This window comes from Cydia pomonella, chromosome 15, assembly GCF_033807575.1.
Source record: "Cydia pomonella isolate Wapato2018A chromosome 15, ilCydPomo1, whole genome shotgun sequence".
Taxonomy (NCBI): Eukaryota; Metazoa; Arthropoda; class Insecta; order Lepidoptera; family Tortricidae; genus Cydia; species Cydia pomonella.
The window spans coordinates 9,967,240-9,986,915 of record NC_084717.1 but is presented as its reverse complement, the minus strand read 5'-3'; the positions used below and the strand labels follow the sequence as shown (position 1 = coordinate 9,986,915).

General features: G+C 40.5%; 1 protein-coding gene and 2 long non-coding RNA genes across 4 annotated transcripts in view; 2 read left to right on the top strand and 1 right to left on the bottom strand.

Moving 5' to 3' along the window:
* LOC133525745 (apoptosis-stimulating of p53 protein 1-like) overlaps positions 1–19,676 on the top strand; it is a 322,549-nt gene that overhangs the window by 145,024 nt on the left and 157,849 nt on the right. The gene's annotated exons all lie outside the window — the stretch shown is intronic.
* Positions 5,064–8,301, top strand: LOC133525738 (uncharacterized). The gene is made up of 2 exons (XR_009800623.1): positions 5,064–7,645; positions 7,979–8,301. It is a non-coding gene; the product is annotated as an uncharacterized LOC133525738 (long non-coding RNA).
* On the bottom strand, positions 14,392–16,830 carry LOC133525737 (uncharacterized). Of its 2 annotated transcripts, XR_009800622.1 has the most exons (3): positions 15,702–16,830; positions 15,303–15,501; positions 14,392–14,549 (listed from the first exon to the last, which is right to left on the bottom strand). It is a non-coding gene; the product is annotated as an uncharacterized LOC133525737 (long non-coding RNA). The 2 variants fall into 2 exon arrangements; XR_009800621.1 differs by lacking the exon at positions 15,702–16,830 and having other exon boundaries at positions 15,303–15,685.

Sequence of the window (19,676 nt, the reverse complement as noted above, 5' to 3'; positions counted from 1 at the left end):
CATCGTAAGGACCCGACTCTGACTATTTTTTTCAGCCTTCGACCTAGGAGCATATGTTGGGTTATTAAAGTTTTCAAATATTATTTTTTTCTGGCAAATCTGTTTTGAGCGCCCGCAAATGACTTATCTGCCTTAATTAAACATGATCCAGTGACGATATTCTGCAAGTGGCATCGTAAGGACCCGACTCTGACTATTTTTTTCAGCCTTCGACCTAGGAGCATATGTTGGGTTATTAAAGTTTTCAAATATTTTTTTTTTTCTGGCAAATCTGTTTTGAGCGCCCGCAAATGACTTACCTGCCTTGAATAAACATGATCCAGTGACGATATTCTGCAAGTGGCATCGTAAGGACCCGACTCTGACTATTTTTTTCAGCCTTCGACCTGGGAGCATATGTTGGGTAATTAAAGTTTTCAAATATTATTTTTTTCTGGCAAATCTGTTTTGAGCGCCCGCAAATGACTTATCTGCCTTGAATAAGCATGATTCCATGACGATATTCTGCAAGTGGCATCGTAAGGACCCGACTCTGACTATTTTTTTCAGCCTTCGACCTGGGAGCATATGTTGGGTAATTAAAGTTTTCAAACATTATTTTTTTCTGGCAAATCTGTTTTGAGCGCCCGCAAATGACTTATCTGCCTTGAATAAACATGATCCAGTGACGATATTCTGCAAGTGGCATCGTAAGGACCCGACTCTGACTATTTTTTTCAGCCTTCGATCTGGGAGCATATGTTGGGTAATTAAAGTTTTCAAATATTATTTTTTTCTGGCAAATCTGTTTTGAGCGCCCGCAAATGACTTATCTGCCTTGAATAAGCATGATCTAGTGACGATATTCTGCAAGTGGCATCGTAAGGACCCGACTCTGACTATTTTTTTCAGCCTTCGACCTGGGAGCATATGTTGGGTTATTAAAGTTTTCAAATATTATTTTTTTCTGGGAAATCTGTTTTGAACGCCCGCAAATGACTTATCTGCCTTGAATAAACATGATCCAGTGACGATATTCTGCAAGTGGCATCGTAAGGACCCGACTCTGACTATTTTTTTCAGCCTTCGACCTGGGAGCAAATGTTGGGTTATTAAAGTTTTCAAATATTATTTTATTCTGGCAAATCTGTTTTGAGCGCCCGCAAATGACTTATCTGCCTTGAATAAGCATGATTCCATGACGATATTCTGCAAGTGGCATCGTAAGGACCCGACTCTGACTATTTTTTTCAGCCTTCGACCTGGGAGCATACGTTGGGTTATTAAAGTTTTCAAATATTATTTTTTTCTGGCAAATCTGTTTTGAGCGCCCGCAAATGACTTATCTGCCTTGAATAAGCATGATTCCATGACGATATTCTGCAAGTGGCATCGTAAGGACCCGACTCTGACTATTTTTTTCAGCCTTCGACCTGGGAGCATATGTTGGGTAAATAAAGTTGTCAAATATATTTTTTTTCTGCCAAATCTGGTTTGAGCGCCCACAAATGACTTGTCTGCCTTGAATAATCATGATCCAGTGACGATATTCTGCAAGTGGCATCGTAAGGACCCGACTCTGACTATTTCATGCAGTCTTCGACCTGGGAGCATATGTTGGGTTATTAAAGTTTTCAAATTTTATTTTTTCTGGCAAATCTGGTTTGAGCGCCCACAAATGACTTGTCTGCCTTGAATAAACATGATCCAGTGACGATATTCTGCAAGTGGCATCGTAAGGACCCGACTCTGACTATTTTTTTCAGCCTTCGACCTAGGAGCATATGTTGGGTTATTAAAGTTTTCAAATATTATTTTTTTCTGGCAAATCTGTTTTGAGCGCCCGCAAATGACTTATCTGCCTTAATTAAACATGATCCAGTGACGATATTCTGCAAGTGGCATCGTAAGGACCCGACTCTGACTATTTTTTTCAGCCTTCGACCTAGGAGCATATGTTGGGTTATTAAAGTTTTCAAATATTTTTTTTTCTGGCAAATCTGGTTTGAGCGCCCGCAAATGACTTATCTGCCTTGAATAAACATGATCCAGTGACGATATTCTGCAAGTGGCATCGTAAGGACCCGACTCTGACTATTTTTTTCAGCCTTCGACCTAGGAGCATATGTTGGGTTATTAAAGTTTTCAAATATTATTTTTTTCTGGCAAATCTGGTTTGAGCGCCCGCAAATAACTTATCTACCTTGAATAAGCATGATCTATTTACAATATTCTGTGAGTGGCATCTTAAGGACCCGACTATGACTATTTTTATCAACCTTCGACCTGGGAACATATGTTGGGTTATTAAAGTTTTCAAATATTATTTTTTCTAGCAAATCTTCACTATCAAATGGCTTCACTAGGGATGTACGAACTAGGAATCTATGCTTTATAAATCTATGCTATTCACAACTATTCAGAGAAATTCAGAATAATTTGCTTCTACCAGAAATCCGCCTGGCAACTGCTTTGCAAACATACCAAGATAAGTGGTAGGACTGGTAGGCCTACAAAGGTTCTTCTGTTAGCCTAGTATTATAGTATAGGCGTAGTATTGTAGTAGATAGTAAGGTAAGAGAAGGTGTAGCTACTTTCGAAGAAGCTCGACTTGAACACCTGGACCAAAAGCGCCTTCAACGGAAGTCGAGACTTAGCCCTCCACGCATACACGAGTAAAACGACCAAGGGCAGTGTTGGCCGAACGTTAATTGCAATTGACCATTAATCATTACAAATTGAACCGTAACGGACGGTTACAGTTTACGGTTCAATTTGTAATGGTTAAGGGTCAATTGCATTAACGTTTCGGCCAACTCTGAACAAGGGCAGCTTTATTGTGCACAGTGCGACCTGACATTTAAGATTAAGTTCGGTTTCGCTAGCCATATACAATATACATGCTCATCAGAGAAAATTGTAGGGGTCGCCGTTGTCGGACACGACATGGAGGACTATATATATATTATAGTAAAATTACTAAAGCTAAATTTACCATTTTTATTATTATACCTCCAGGTGGGATGAATGAGAATGAAGAATATATTAACCAATCTTCAAAGCCCAAAGCAATTTGGGATAACTAACAAACTTTAATCTACCTACTTATCTTTCATAATCATAGGGGGCTAGAATAATATTCTCCGTATAATATTAGTGACACTTGATTTCAAGATGTTTTGTAGAAAAAAAAAACTATTTACATAAGGACCCCAATGCATCTTGCAATGTTTTGTTCTTTACTTTAGCTTATTTTTCTTAAACCTGTTCGAAATCATTTTTATCAATGACTTTTTACAAGCTTTTATTTACTTTCACCTGACCATTGTCTGTTTGTAATCAAATCTTGCAAGTTTTTGATCCACTTCTCGGTTTTCGATTGAGCTGAAAATGCATAGGTACATTATTATGTAAGTCGGGTGACAATGCATTACACTGAAACTCTATAGCACTAATGTGCGCAAACGATTGGCATCTTGACTAGGCAGCATGGGTGCGTAGCTACCATGCCAATCGATACGACAACGAAACACTTTCTGTCTCTCTCTCGTACTAATATGCACAAACGATTGGCATCTTGGCTGGGCAGCATGGGTGCGTAGCCAACATGCCAAACGTTTACGATACGACAAGGAAACACTATCTGTCTCTCTATCGCACTAATATGCGCAATCGATTGGCTTCTTGGCTAGCTATCATGGGTGCGTAGCCAACATGCCAATCGTTTACGATACGACAACGAAACACTACTGTCTCTCTATCGCACTAATATACGCAAACGATTGGTATTTTGGCTAGGCACCAAGCAAGTGTGTGGCCAACATGCCAATCGTTTACGATACGACAACGAAACACTATCTGTCTCTCTATCGCACTAATATACTTTATTTATACCTGCAGTCATTTACTAACTTCTTCATTTTCCATTGGTGTGAAAGAGACAGAACGCAAGGGTTATAGTACACTCTGTAGTCTGTACACTTAGTAGTAGTGTACATTAAAAAAAAACTACTGTGCATATAAAATAAAATAAAGAGTGCCCATATGATATCATATAACACTAAAATTAATGTTGCTTGAAATTATATTGAAAACTATCAAGATTATTCTAGTCTGCATTGAAACGCGCGTCGCGTTGCCGGCGCTCGTGTACCGAGCGCCAACGCCATCTATCGAGCGTTATATCGTGAAATCGGAGAACGCTCCAAGGATTAAGGGCTCTTCAGCATTTCATACAGATTACAATGATCCCTTAGATACACCGTACAATTTAAATGAATATTTCAGGAGTAATCGTAAATCAAAGTTTCATTTAGAGCCATATAATTGTACGAAATGTTAAAGACGCTATCCGCAGTTAGTTCAAATTTTTACCACCTTATGCGCTGGGATCGCTTTACTTACCCCCACCATGCACTTCGCACGGTCCCAATACAAGAATTGCTCGTTTAAAGTTATAAGATATTTCAGGGATCTCGGAAACGGCTCTAACGATTTCGCTGAAATTTGGTATATGGGGGTTTTTGGGGGTAAACAATCGATCTAGATTAGTCTTATGTTTGGGAAAACACGTGTTTTCGATTTTTCATGCGTTTTTCTTTCGACTCAGAATATGGTCGCTAATTTGGTGTTGTAGTCTACTGTCCGTCTGGTCCAGCGGGTTAAGACGCGGGCGGCAAGAAACAACCAGTACTACGGGTTCGAATCCCGCCCGGTGACTAACTTTTGTTTTTTTTTTATATGTTCAAGCTTATATATTATTTTTTAATTTTTATAGTTTTAGACAAGTTTAATTTAGTAAAAAATGTAGTTAAGATTATCACCTATACACCACCATATTACAATAAATAGTTATAACCGAGCAAAGCTCGGTCGCCCAGGTACTGTACTTGCTAAGAGCAGATATATTCGGAAATAGTTCTGCTATACCTAGACTAGTTAAGTAGGGGGAATTGCGTATTTTTGACTTAGCAACTAGGGTTGCCAACCTTAGTGCACAGATTTGCGATACATTTGCGATCAAATTACGGGACTTCGGTATAAAATGCGGAACATATGTAAATTGGCCGTCAACCAACGTATGGAAAAGGCATGAAAAATCAACTATATAGGCTGGGTAGTGCCAAGCGAGCGAGTGAGCGCACGGTACCGTGTTTTACGAGTATTCAAATTAGAATCACGCGCTCTTTACTTATAACTTTATAAGTATTATAACTGAACGTTCGTTTCAGTGTTTGTAATCTAGTCTAGCCTGAAAAGGGCACAATCGGCGTCCCGCGCTGTCTGTTTGCGGGATGCAGACTCTAGGGCTCTAGAAACGGGACGTCCCGCATATAACGGGACTGTTGGCAACCCTATACACAAGCCTATTAACACTATAAAGAAAAGCCGCTTTACTTATGTTTAATCAAACGTGGTAAGTATCTACTTAATTTATTGCATCAAGGCTTATTTTGCAAAACTACGATGAAGCAGTAAAACACAAAGGGCATGCGTACACGCCTCCTTTGAAAAAGCTGTCAATTTAAATTTGAACTTGTTCTTAAAAGAAATCAAAACAGTTACCACCACGGGCGGCAGCTTATTAATAGCGATGCGACACTACGTCGATATAATCTTTAATCATTTGTTTTAAGGTTGATTTCACATTGTCACAAAAGTTATAGCATAGAAAGAGAGAAAGAAAATACATTTATTTAACATCATAATTTGGCTACAAAATTATAAAATAAAATAAACACAAACTAGATACTATACGGGATCTCACAAGCATATTGCCATGGCAAGGCATGGCGCTGATTGATAGAGATGGTAGAGTACAGGAGCCGCCTGCGGGCCTCGCGGCGTGCCTTTGCTATCCTGCCGTGCTTGGCGTCGGCCATAAAGCCTATCAGAGTGCCTACCGCGAATACCGATATTCGCAAATTGCGGGCATCTTTCTCTTTTAATCCAATTAAGGAGTCATTAGAGGTGCCCGGAATAAGCTAATATCAGTATTCGTGATCATCATAGCCCATCAGAGCCGTAGCTAGAATATAATTCAGTTGATATATATATATATTATTCCCTGGTCCCCACACAAGAAATCACAGATTATTTTTCCATTTGTTCATTTTGAATCTTATTTCAATTACCATAGGAGTTGTAATTAAATAACCGGCTAAAGTTACCCGGCCCTTTTTTTGCAGGTAGTGGCACGCGCGGTTTTAGTTAACAATTGTCAAAGGATAATTGAGGAGAGGAGTATCTCAAACAAACTGATTTTTCACCCTGAGAAGTGCTCTGTGATGTCTTTTAGCCGATCTCGTAGTCCGCTAGTTGGTAATTACATGTTAGGAACGAAATTAATTAACCGCGTTGACACTATTAAAGACCTAGGTGTCATATTTGACCCGCATCTTAACTTTCATGCTCATATGAGAACCCTAGCTACCGAATGCTATCGGAGATTGGGATTTGTCATCCGTAACGTTCGTGATTTTGACAACGCGATTGTTATCAAGATTGTTTATACCTCTCTAGTTAGGAGTAAACTGGAGGCAGCGTCTGTGGTGTGGAACCCCCATGAGGTCACTTACGCTTTGCTTCTGGAGAAAATCCAAAAGACTTTTCTAAGATTTTTATTTAAAAAAGTCTATGGGTATTATCCTTTCCTTTACCCGACAAAATATTTACTTGGAACTCTGGGTTTTTAACTCTTTAGAAGTGAGGCGTAATTATGCACTTATGATCGGCGCGTGCAGAATATTACGTGGAGATTCAGACTGCCCTCAGCTGGTCTCACAGTTAGTACGCCTCCTCATCCCTTCTCTGTCCGTCGCAAAGTTCAATTTTAGGCCTCGTAATCGCGACTTACTTGCGGCTCCTAAAGCGCGCACGAAGGCGTACAGGCAATCACCACTGGTTCGTGCTTTGCACTACATCAACGCACTTCTCCAGTCGGCTCCAGACTGCGATCTTTTTGCCAGTAGTTGGAGGCAAATTTGTGAGCAATGCAAAAACCATTGTGAGGCAATGGATGACCGTCCGTCCTCAGTTAGTTATTAAGGTGGTTCGTTTTTCATACTAATGTATTTATCCAATTATGGGCGAATGGAGCATGGTTTTACAATGAAACCACTTCCATTAATATTCAATTTGATATTTGTTTGCGGGAAATTATGTTTTTGTAATAAAAATATTTGAATAATAGCTTAACTGAGAACGATATTTTAGTTAAAATTTGTCAATGTGTGAGTGAACGGTGACAGCGTCGTACACTAAGCGTATGTTCAGTGTGTGCGTTGAAAGGCTACGTTGCGAGCTGGCCGAAAATGCGACGATGCCGCTCTTCACTCCGCACGGCTCAAGCGCGCAACGAGGCGTTTGTGTCAATTGATAAATTTCTATTAAATTTCATTTTACCAAACGTCACTGTCATTTTGATTGACCGGCACGCGGCACCGGCACTTTGGCAAAGAGCATATAATCACTACCTACGTTCTTGGCAGTTTGGCGGCAGTCTTGTTGTTTCTTGTTTCGCTATTTTGATTCTAATAGTGAACTTTATCGAGAGAATGCCACAAACATCCCGAAAAGATTATAAAAACCATCAATACTCAGGCCCGAGAAAGAGTCGGAAACGCAGCCATGGGCAAATGAAACGATATCACGGAGAAATCAAAAGGTAAGTTCAATGGAGGCTGACTTTTCTATATCTTTTTCACTATCCCACTATATTATAAACCGTGTCTGGGACTGGGATGATAAAGAGCCGACCATCTTAGCCCTACAGGTTGGGTTAAAAATATCACACTGAAATTTTATAAGTCCCAAAAATGGCCCCTCTTTAAGAACGTCAAAATTTTCCTATATGGGTGGATGACACTGGAAATTTTCTAATAAATAAAAAACACAATTACTACTTTCAGGTTAGAACTACCTACATAAGATAAAATAATGTAATTTTTATTACAGAATTCATGAGAGACAGTTTTGATAATGGGTATTCTGATTGCAGATCCAGGACCAACTGCGGCCACTGCGGGTGACACAAATGATGAAATGTCACTTCATTTGTTACATTTCCCCAAGTTATGGCATTACAGTTTTGGAAGTAGAGCATGATGAAACTTTTATAGAAAAGATGTTGCCAAAACTGGTAAACTTTTATAAAAATTGTATATTGCCCGAGATGGTACTGCGAAGAACAAGGAAAAATCTAAAATGTATAGATGTTTCTTTGTGGTAGTAAATGTAAATAAAAAAACTGACTATTTTTTACCTTTTTATGACTTTCATAAGTGCATTGTCATATTGAAAAATAAACTATCTTTATCTGAACTGTTCTTTGTCTGTGTCCCATTGTAATTCGCGCGTGATTAGAATGGGATGAAACCTAGTCATGGTGACTGGAAATATCGGAAAAATTCAAAATTATGAAACCTTGTCTAAATCTAAGTAAGATCTAAATTAACTTCCTTAACTGGTGCACTTCGTAAAATTGCTGTATATTGTAGTGTAGGTATATCGATATTTTAGATGTTTATATAAGCGGGTAGAAATAATCTGCTGTCATGGGATGTGTCATTCCGAATATACCGTTACTCCGTGACTACTTGTTTTATTTCAAGGCTCCTATATTTCATCTGGCAAACGAGGATTTGGGATTTATTGTTGTTGGAGAAGCCACACAAACATGACGATTGGCAAGATTGGCGAGTTTTGCGCGGCGTCGGGCAATTGGTCGCTATACGTCGAGAGGTTAGAGATGTACTTCAAGGTGAATACCATTGCTGAGGATTTGTGGTTGCCCACGTTAATTGCAGTGATGGGCGAGGAAACATACGATTTGTTGAGTAATCTGGTTAGTCCGAAGAAGCCGGCAGAAATGTCCTACGAACAAGTCACAGAGGTGTTACGTAAGCACTTGCAACCAAAACGCTCCATCATGGCGGAAAGATACCGTTTCCGTCAACGGCGGCAGAATAAGGACGAGAGCATAACACAGTACATCGCGGAATTAAAAAAACTTGCTAAACATTGTGATTTTGCTTCGGGCCTTGAAGAAAATTTACGTGATCAGTTGGTGTGTGGGTTAAAAAGTGACGTCATTAGGCAACGGTTATTCGCAGAGGACGGATTGAAATACGAGCGTGCCGTGCGTCTAGCGTGTGCTTTAGAGGGAGCGGAGCGAGACGCGGCGGCTGTGGACCAGGCGGGACCAAGCGAGGCTCGGGGCCGGGCAGAGGGCACGGGCGAGGTACACTCCCTGGTAGCACGAGCAGCGCACGCGCAGCAGGGTCGACGCAGAGGCGCGAGCGCAGCAACAGCTCGGCGGCCGAGTGGCGCAGCGCTTTGTAACGTGTGCGGGGCGAGCGAGCACGCCAGCAACGAGTGCAGATTCAAGAATTTCGTATGTCGCTTATGCGGCAATAAAGGCCACCTTAAGCGAGCCTGTCCAGAACGAGCGGGGGCGACTGGCAGAGGAAGAGGCCGTTCAGGCGTGTATAGCCTGCAAACTACGGTAAACGGGAAGGCTACGGATGGCGGCCAGTCAGAGGATTCTGAGCTGGAGGGTGATCTTCATCAGTTGTGTTTGAACAGCTACAAACCGGTGAGCATTAAGTTATTAGTTGATAATGTGGAAATGAGTATGGAGGTGGACACAGGAGCAGCTGTTGCCTGTATTAGTAAAAAGACTTATTTACAATATTTTAAACATCGGCCACTTTGTAACTCAGAGGTTGTTTTTAACTTGTACAATGGCACCAAGATAAGGCCGTTAGGTATTATTAAGCCACTTGTAAAGTACGAAGGTCAAGAAAGAGCATTAGAGTTGTTCGTGGTGGAAGGCGGATCGATTCCATTATTAGGTCGCCATTGGCTTGTAGAATTAAATATCAATATCCCCACTTTAAGTAAACACAACGAGTTAAGTAATTTTAAGGCAGAGTGTACTGATATATCGCTTTTAATTGACAGGTATAAACAGCTATTCAGTGACGGACTCGGGCGGTTCACGGGCGGTAAGGCCACATTACGAGTGCGCGAGGGAGCCGCGCCGGTGTACTGTCGTGCGCGCCCTCTGCCGTACGCCATCAAAGACCAGGTGGACGCGCAGCTGGACGAAATGCTGCGGGAAGGTATTATTGAACCTGTAGATACTTCAGAGTGGGCCACTCCCCTAGTACCCGTTAGGAAACCCGACGGTAGTTTACGTCTATGTGCTGACTTTAAAATCACGGTTAATCCCGTCTTATTAATAGATAGATTCCCGTTGCCTAGGGTGGACGATTTGCTTGTGGGCCTTAACGGGGCGCAAATTTTCTCTAAGATAGATCTCTCGCAGGCCTACAATCAAATAGAATTAGACGATTCTAAAGAATATACAGTCATAAATACTCACAGGGGTCTGTTTTTATATAATAGGCTAGTGTTTGGGCTAGCATCTAGCCCGGGCATATTTCAACGTATTATGTCTAACCTATTACACGATATTCCAAATGTGGACTTTTTTCTTGATGATATTATAATAGCAACTAAGACAGAGAAGGAGCACCTCGAAACGTTAGAACAGGTATTTAGTAGATTGCATAGGCACGGCTTGAAGTTAAAAAAAGGGAAATGTATTTTTATGGTTGAGGAAGTCAGATACCTGGGATATATTATTTCCAAGGAAGGGTTAAAGGTCGACCCGAGTAAGGTGGAGGCGATAACGAATATTCCTAGGCCGAGCGATGTTAACGAGTTGCGTTCATTTTTAGGGTTAGTGAATTTTTATGCCAAATTCGTTAAAAACATTAGTATGATATTGTCTCCTCTATATAATCTGTTGAAGAAAAATGTGCCATGGAAGTGGGATAAGGAATGTGAAAAATCCTTTAACGCGATAAAAAAAATTCTTACTAGCGCCGATGTACTAGTACATTATGATCCGAGTAAACAGCTAATTTGTACCTGTGACGCATCAAGCCGCGGCGTCGCAGGGGTGTTGACCCAACCGGGCGCGGGGGGAATCGAAAGACCGGTTGCGTATGTATCTAGGTCATTAACGGATGCGGAAAAAAACTATTCCCAGATTGATAAGGAAGCGCTTGCTATTGTGTTCTGTTTACAAAGACTGCATCAATACTTGTACGGGCGAAGTTTCATTTTACGTACAGATCACAAACCGTTAGTTAGCATATTTGGACCTAAGCACGGTGTGCCTACTATGGCGGCGAGTCGGTTACAGCGTTGGGCAGTAAAGTTATCAGCGTACACTTACGACATTGAGTACGTTAATACGAAGTTGAACGGCGCGGACGGTTTGTCGCGTTTACCCGTAAAGAGTAGCCGTAGCGGGCACGCGCGAGAGGTTCCGGAACAAACCTATTTGCATTTTGCGCAAGACGCTTTATCTCTCGACTGTAATACTGTTAAAAAATATACACAACGTGATCCAGCTTTGAGTCGTATATTAGGGTATTTAAGAGATCAGTGGCCGGAAACTAATGAATTCAAAACATTGCAACCGTACTTTAATCGGAAGGCGGAGTTATATGAGGAGTTAGGCTGTATTATGTGGGGCCACAGGGTCGTTATTCCTGAGTCGTTTCGCAGTACGGTCTTACAAGCGTTGCATGAGTGCCATATGGGCATAGTTAAAACTAAGGCCTTGGCGAGAAGTTATGTTTGGTGGCCAGGGCTTGACGAGGCCGTCGAAGGTCTATGTCGTGCATGTCCCGTGTGTGCGGCGGAGGCCGACGCGCCACCCAGGCAGGCGCCGAGCCTTTGGTCGTGGCCAGGAAAAGCATGGTCACGTGTACATATGGATTATTTAGGGCCACTTTTTGGAAAGCTATTTTTGGTAATAGTGGACGCGGGGTCGAAATGGTTAGAGGTCTTTGAAGTACCCAGTACGGCAGCGCAACATGCGATCGCGAAGCTGAGTGAAACATTTGCTCGGTGGGGTATACCGAAGCAGATAGTTTCTGATAACGGACCACCGTACACTAGCGTAGAACTGGCTACTTACTTAAGTAACGAGGGTGTAGAGCATATTTTTGCCGCTCCGTACCACCCCTCATCTAATGGTGCCGCCGAAAATGGGGTACGCACGATTAAGAGGGTTATTCGTAAAGCGGTACGTCAAAATATTAACATTAATTTAGCCTTAAATAAGTTTTTGCTATACTATAGGAATACCGAGCACTGCTCGACAGGGGTGAGTCCCGCAGCGCTCATGTTAGGGAAACAGGTGCGCACTAAGCTAGACGCGTTAAGGCCCGACTGTGAGTCCAAAGTCCGCGCGGCGCAAAAGCGACAAGAGCGGAACTGCGGCGGCACATCCGAGCGAATGTATGAGCTCGGAGAACATGTCTGGGTACGTCAGTATCAAGGGGGAACGAAGTGGATCCCAGGTGAGGTCACGCAAAAGCTAGGCACTAGGGATTATCAGGTTTTAGACGAGCAGGGTAGGTCAGCACATAGGCATAGTGATCAGCTTAGACGCAGGACTAGGAGCTCGTTGGTTGGCCCTGACAGCCCACCACGGCAGGGGAGTCGCCCATCTTTGGAAGGAAAGGTTCAGCCTGTGAGGGACTCCAGTCCGGAGGTCGCAAGGTCTTTGATGGCTGATAGTGCACCGGAGGCGAGTATCTTAAGCCCTAATCTAGAAAGTGCTGCAAAGCCACTAGGGCTCGAAGATAAAGAGTCCGATTTTATTGCGGGAAAAGTCATACCAGACTCGAACCCGCCAACCGCCTTACCGCTCCGACCCCGTCCGGTACGTCAATGTCGTGTGGATAATCCGCCGCATTATAAGGTGTAATACGTAATTAATATAAATGTATTAGTCAATAATAACATGTATTAGCCATAAGTATTATTAGTTGTTAGTTATGGAATAAGTGTTATTCAACACAATAAAAAAAGGTACGCCCAACTAAGCTTATAGTTTTGTATAATGGGCAGCTTTGGAACAGTTGTAACTTTACTAATTCGTCCTAAAATGTTAGTTCTAGGGTTTGTAATAAGGGTGGAGGTGTAGTGTAGGTATATCTATATTTTAGATGTTTATATAAGCGGGTAGAAATAATCTGCTGTCATGGGATGTGTCATTCCGAATATACCGTTACTCCGTGACTACTTGTTTTATTTCAAGGCTCCTATATTTCAGATGTGTCCCTCTTAAAGTACGTATGACTGTATACAACTCTTTAGTAAAATGTAATTTAGAATATCTAGTCGAAATATGGGGTTGTGCTGCCAAAACCAACTTAATAAGTTTACAAAGGTCACAAAACAAGTTAATAAAATCCTTATTCAAGTATAACTACCTTATGAATACCAAAACACTTTACAAAAAAACCAAACTATTCAATATAAAACAACTATACACTTATACTACTTGTATCTTAATTCAAAAAATCCTAACAAATAAAATACATACAAACATTACATTAACAAAACGAAATTTTAGACATTGCCTGAGAAATACAGACAAAATTAAATTATTTAAGCACAGAACAGGATACGGCAAAAGAAACATCATGTCCGAGGGAGCACAGATGTACAATAACTTACCTAGTGAAGTGAAAAATTGTAAGTCATTAAAAATGTTTAAAACCAAGTTGAAGAAATATATCAGTGATAATGTATATTAAGTATCATCGACTAGCTGGATGTGATTGTAAACCACGTATGAAATTGTTTATAGTTTAAGCTCATTGTAAGTGAACTTTTGTTCTTTATGAGTAATAAAAAAATCTTTAAACCCAAATAAGGTTTGGTCTCATTCTGATCGTGCATGGATTATATTTTCTATGCTAAACTAGCAAAATAAATTTTAGGACAGATATATGGTGCCATACCATCTTATTCTGTTTTTAGTATTAAATTTATTGTTATAACGGCAACAGAAATACATCATCTGTCTAAATTTCAACTGTAGCTATCACAGTTCATGAGACAGCCTGGTGACAGACGGACAGTCAAGTCTTAGTAATAGGGTCCCGTTTTGACCCTATGGGTATGGAACCCTAAAAAGAAGGATTATGAAATATCGAACTTAGAACCTTAGTCCTAACAAAGGCTAGTGATAGTATTGAATTTAGGGTATTACAAGATGTGTAACTTTTTTATACTGGTAGAAGATTAAAACACCATATTTAGTTTCTATGATTTGTTTTATTTTTGTAGAGCACTGCACTCCAACAGGGCTAGGCACTTCCATTATTAAGTATATTTATGCCCATAAAATACTTAAGCTCTCTGTGGGATCCTTGTAATGCTTCATCAGGTCTTGACAGTAAGAATCCCATTTCATCATAAGGCTTCAAAGCAGAGTTTCTGTTATACCTTGGGAACAGGGCTTGGCATTGGTGTTTCTGGGGCAGGCTAACAGGTAATACCCACCAGTTATATATATATAACAATGAAAATATAAGCTCAGACATATATTTTAATTGCTATAAATGTAGTTAGTATTACTTGAAATTATTAAATAAATAGCATGATTTATATAATCAAGTCAGTAATAGAAACACTGGTACTTTCTTGGATGCTTTGGGACTGTTCTTGTTGACACAAATTGATGGATGGCTCACCTGAAATAAGATTTGATTGCAAAAAAAGGAATTTAAGGCCAGGCCACACCGGTTGCGTGTGCGTAGACGTGCACGTGCGCGTGCGCGTCCCGTTGCGTTGTAAACTAAGAATTCTCATAAGATATGACACACCGCTTGCGTGACGTACGCGTGCGCGTGAGCTGCACGCATTGCAGCTCCGACGAGACAAACCGGCTGCGTGCTGCGTGCACGCATGCACGCAGCGGAGCGGCAACGTCGCTTCGTTGCGTGCAGTGATGACGTTGTATTTACCGGCGTTCCCTATGAGAGGGCGAACCGAGCAGGTTCGGACACGCACAGTATTTATTTACAAGTCGGCCGGTGCGTGTGGTAGATTTTATAATGGATTAAGAAAGAATGGTCGCATTAAGAATGTTTGCAGTGCAAAACCTTTGTCGCCGATCAAAATATCTTTTTCCATTGATTTTGTGAACTCACACCCTTTTAGATTTCGCAGGAGTATTTTGTGATAAAAAGTAAGAGGAGTGCTTCCTCTTCATCCGACTAACTACTATCGAACATTGTTAGTTGTCTAGAGGCTAGGGCATCATAGTACGCAAATGGCGCCGGATCTGCACGCAGAGCTGCAGCGTGCGCATGCGTGACGTGTACAGCACCCTGCGTGGCGTGCGCTGCGTGACGTGCGCGTTACCCGGTGTGACAGGGGTGCTGTGCAAGCGGTGTGGGTCGGCCTTTAAATTTAACATATTGAAAAATAAAAAATATACTTACTCACGAAATAAAACGTCATCTTCTGTATCCGTATTTTGAATTTGAGCTAATTTCGCATTGATCCAATCTTCGTCATTCCAATGTCGTCGAGCATAAAGCTATCATCGGATTGCTCGCTTTAGACGCTCTCTGAGATTACGAACATATTGAGAGATGTATCCACCTGACTGCTCTTAAAGAAGTCGAGAGTTTCGTTGATCTGCAAGTGTAATAACTACATGAAGTATATTGCTCACACAGTGAAAAATACCATCCATATGCGGTCAGGAGTACAATATTTCCCACAACTTTCGAAGTGCCAAAAATCACTAAAATACTGCCGTAATCATAAAAACATCATTATGTGTATTTAATACAAATAAAATTTTGTCAATAGCATCAATATTAAATAAAACTTACCGTCCTGTACGACGTGGTGAATTTTTTAAACATATTTCGCACGTATACAACATATTTTGTTGAAACTTGATTCCCGCATTTCATGGGCTTTCTGACTTTGACATCTGTCAATCATGACAAGTTTGCGTTCCGTTTCATGAATTTTATTTTGGTCATAGGTAAAACGTTTTGAGTGTGTGTGTGTGAATACTTCGCTGTCACTGCTGCGTTTTAAATTATACAAATAAACTTAAAGCGCAACGTATAAACAACCTACAGCAAGATACCCCAGGTCGACCACTACTCTATAGGTAAACAATGTAAAGGTAACGTTCGGATTCCCAACCGCAGCTGCACTACTGCCGCAGTATTTGTAACGCGACATTACTGCCAACTGCATTACTGCCGCTGACTGAATAATGTAAGTTCTTGTGACAGTGCCGTTATCAAATCTGATCGGTAGTAATGGTAAAGGCGAGGAACGGGTAGAGCATGATTAGAAAGATACATCAAACAGTGCCAACGGACCTATTTTCAGTAAATGACCTCAAAATAGCATCATTGGGCCGTCTCAACATGCAACAAAAATAACGAATCAAAAATATACAAAAACTCTGAGCATTTTAACTTTTTAAGCCAGTCAAGACCTATGTTGGTGCTCTAAATACCGCACAGCAAAGTAGCAAACTGTTCAACTGATTTGGGTAACTAACAGCAAAGAGAATTTGAAATAGAGGTGTATTGTCAAAGAACACTTTGTAGCCACGTAAATTTACTGCCTTATCTTTCGACACGTGATTAAAACTTTTAAAACGCCATTTGACTTTGAACCTAATTCACTAATATGTGTTCAATTTATTAAATGTCAAAAAACGGCGCCATCTTACCGGGCACAGCCTAAAGGTTATGGCGCCATCGCTTGAAACCCTATACCTTTGCTTTCGCCTTTGATCTATTAGATGGCGCCACTTTCTCATCGCCGACTGTTAGTAATCTATATACACCAAAATTATCTACAATAATGCCACGTGCCGTACCGTAACTTTCTGCCGCGAGAGCCATCTTGAAACATTGCAGCTCCGGCAGGAGCTGGGGAAAAATGCTATAAAAACTGTTTCTCTATTTTAGCTATGATATTCATTTTAAAGCAATAAAACAAACATTTACGTTTAAACTTCTGTTCCTAAAATAATATCAATATTCCGATTAACAACTAATCTATAGAAACGAAAAAGTTGATAATTTAATCAAAGTGCAAAATTTGCTCCGAAAAATCCTGAACATGGTCCCCCCACACATCGCACCCGTTTTCGCCTGCGCAATTGTCCGTCTCCTTGAACTGTAATGGCTGAAAAAAAAGTTCAAACATAACGACTGATACGAACGCGCTTAGCATGATCAATCAACAAGATGAAATTTAAATGCAAAAAATAATACAAAAAGTTACAATTCCGGGGATAGATCCAGGGACCTCTCTCTTCCTGGTACAAATCTTAGTCAATCAAAAATAGGAAATTAAAGTGCAAAAAAAGGAAAAATGAATTCATTGTTTGGGGTTGGAACCCAGAACCTCTTCAATACAAAGCGAGCGTACTCCATCTGAGCCACGAGTGGTTATATGTGAAATGGTGAAATTAGGCTACTTATTCTCGAGTATAACTTAAATAACTAAATATTACCCCCTAAACCACCGTTCTAAAATGTCTGAATTTTTCGCAAATCACTGTGTAAACATGTCTCACAAGGAAGAAACTCTTATGATATCGATATGGCTATTTGTTTAGGCGCGACTTACAATGAATCCGCCATTTTGAAAATTTTCCAAAAACTGGATCGACAAAAAAAATCTTTTTAATCATAGAATATGGTCACAGATTTTTACGCGAATCGGTTGTGAATTTCATTTGCGGCGCTCAAAACAGATTTGCCAGAAAAAAATAATATTTGAAAACTTTAATAACCCAACATATGCTCCTAGGTCGAAGGCTGCAAAAAATAGTCAGAGTCGGGTCCTTACGATGCCACTTGCAGAATATTGTCACTGGATCATGTTTATTCAAGGCAGATAAGTCATTTTCCGGCGTTCAAAACAGATTTGCCAGAAAAAATAATATTTGAAAACTTTAATAACCCAACATATGCTCCCAGGTCGAAGGCTGAAAAAAATAGTCAGAGTCGGGTCCTTACGATGCCACTTGCAGAATATCGTCACTGGATCATGTTTATTCAAGGCAGATAAGTTATTTGCGGGCGCTCAAAACAGATTTGCCAGAAAAAAATAATATTTGAAAACTTTAATAACCCAACATATGCTCCTAGGTCGAAGGCTGAAAAAAATAGTCAGAGTCGGGTCCTTACGATGCCACTTGCAGAATATCGTCACTGGATCATATCTAATTATGGCAGATAAGTCATTTGCGGGCGCTCAAAACAGATTTGCCAGAAAAAAAAAATATTTGAAAACTTTAATAACCCAACATATGCTCCTAGGTCGAAGGCTGAAAAAAATAGTCGGAGTCGGGTCCTTACGATGCCACTTGCAGAATATCGTCACTGGATCATGTTTAATTAAGGCAGATAAGTCATTTGCGGGCGCTCAAAACAGATTTGCCAGAAAAAAATAATATTTGAAAACTTTAATAACCCAACATATGCTCCTAGGTCGAAGGCTGAAAAAAATAGACAGAGTCGGGTCCTTACGAAGCTACTTGCAAACTATCGTCACTGGATTATGCTTATTCAAGGCAGATAAGTCATTTGTGGGCGCTCAAACCAGATTTTCCAGAAAAAAATAATATTTGAAAACTTTAATAACCCAACATATGCTCCTAGGTCGAAGGCTGCAAAAAATAGTCAGAGTCGGGTCCTTACGATGCCACTTGCAGAATATCGTCTTTGGACCATGCTTATTCAAGATAGATAAGTCATTTGCGGGCGCTCAAAACAGATTTGCCAGAAAAAAATAATATTTGAAAACTTTAATAACCCAACACATGTTCCCAGGTCGAAGACTGCAAAAAATAGTCAGAGTCGGGTCCTTACGATGCCACCTGCAAAATATCATCATGGAATCATGCTTATTCAAGGCAGATAAGTCATTTGCGGGCGCTCAAAACAGATTTGCCAGAAAAAAAAAATATTTGAAAACTTTAATAACCCAACATATGCTCCTAGGTCGAAGGCTGCAAAAAATAGTCAGTCGGGTCCTTACGATGCCACTTGCAGAATATCGTCTTTGGACCATGCTTATTCAAGATAGAAAAGTCATTTGCGGGCGCTCAAAACAGATTTGCCAGAAAAAAAAATATTTGAAAACTTTAATAACCCAACATATGCTCCTAGGTCGAAGGCTGAAAAAAATAGTCAGAGTCGGGTCCTTACGATGCCACTTGCAGAATATCGTCACTGGATCATGTTTATTCAAGGCAGATAAGTCATTTACGGGCGCTCAAAACAGATTTGCCAGAAAAAAATAATATTTGAAAACTTTAATAACCCAACATATGCTCCTAGGTCGAAGGCTGAAAAAAATAGTCAGAGTCGGGTCCTTACGATGTTACTTGCAGATTATCGTCACTTGATTATGTTTATTCAAGGCAGATAAGTCATTTGTGGATGCTCAAACCAGATTTGCCAGAAAAAAATAATATTTGAAAACTTTAATAACCCAACATATGTTCCTAGGTCGAAGGCTGAAAAAAATAGTCAGAGTCGGGTCCTTACGATGCCACTTGCAGAATATCGTCACTGGATCATGTTTAATTAAGGCAGATAAGTCATTTGCGGGCGCTCAAAACAGATTTGCCAGAAAAAAATAATATTTGAAAACTTTAATAACCCAACATATGCTCCTAAGTCGAAGGCTGCAAAAAATAGTCAGAGTCGGGTCCTTACGATGCCACTTGCAGAATATCGTCTTTGGACCATGCTTATTCAAGATAGATAAGTCATTTGCGGGCGTTCAAAACAGATTTGCCAGAAAAAATAATATTTGAA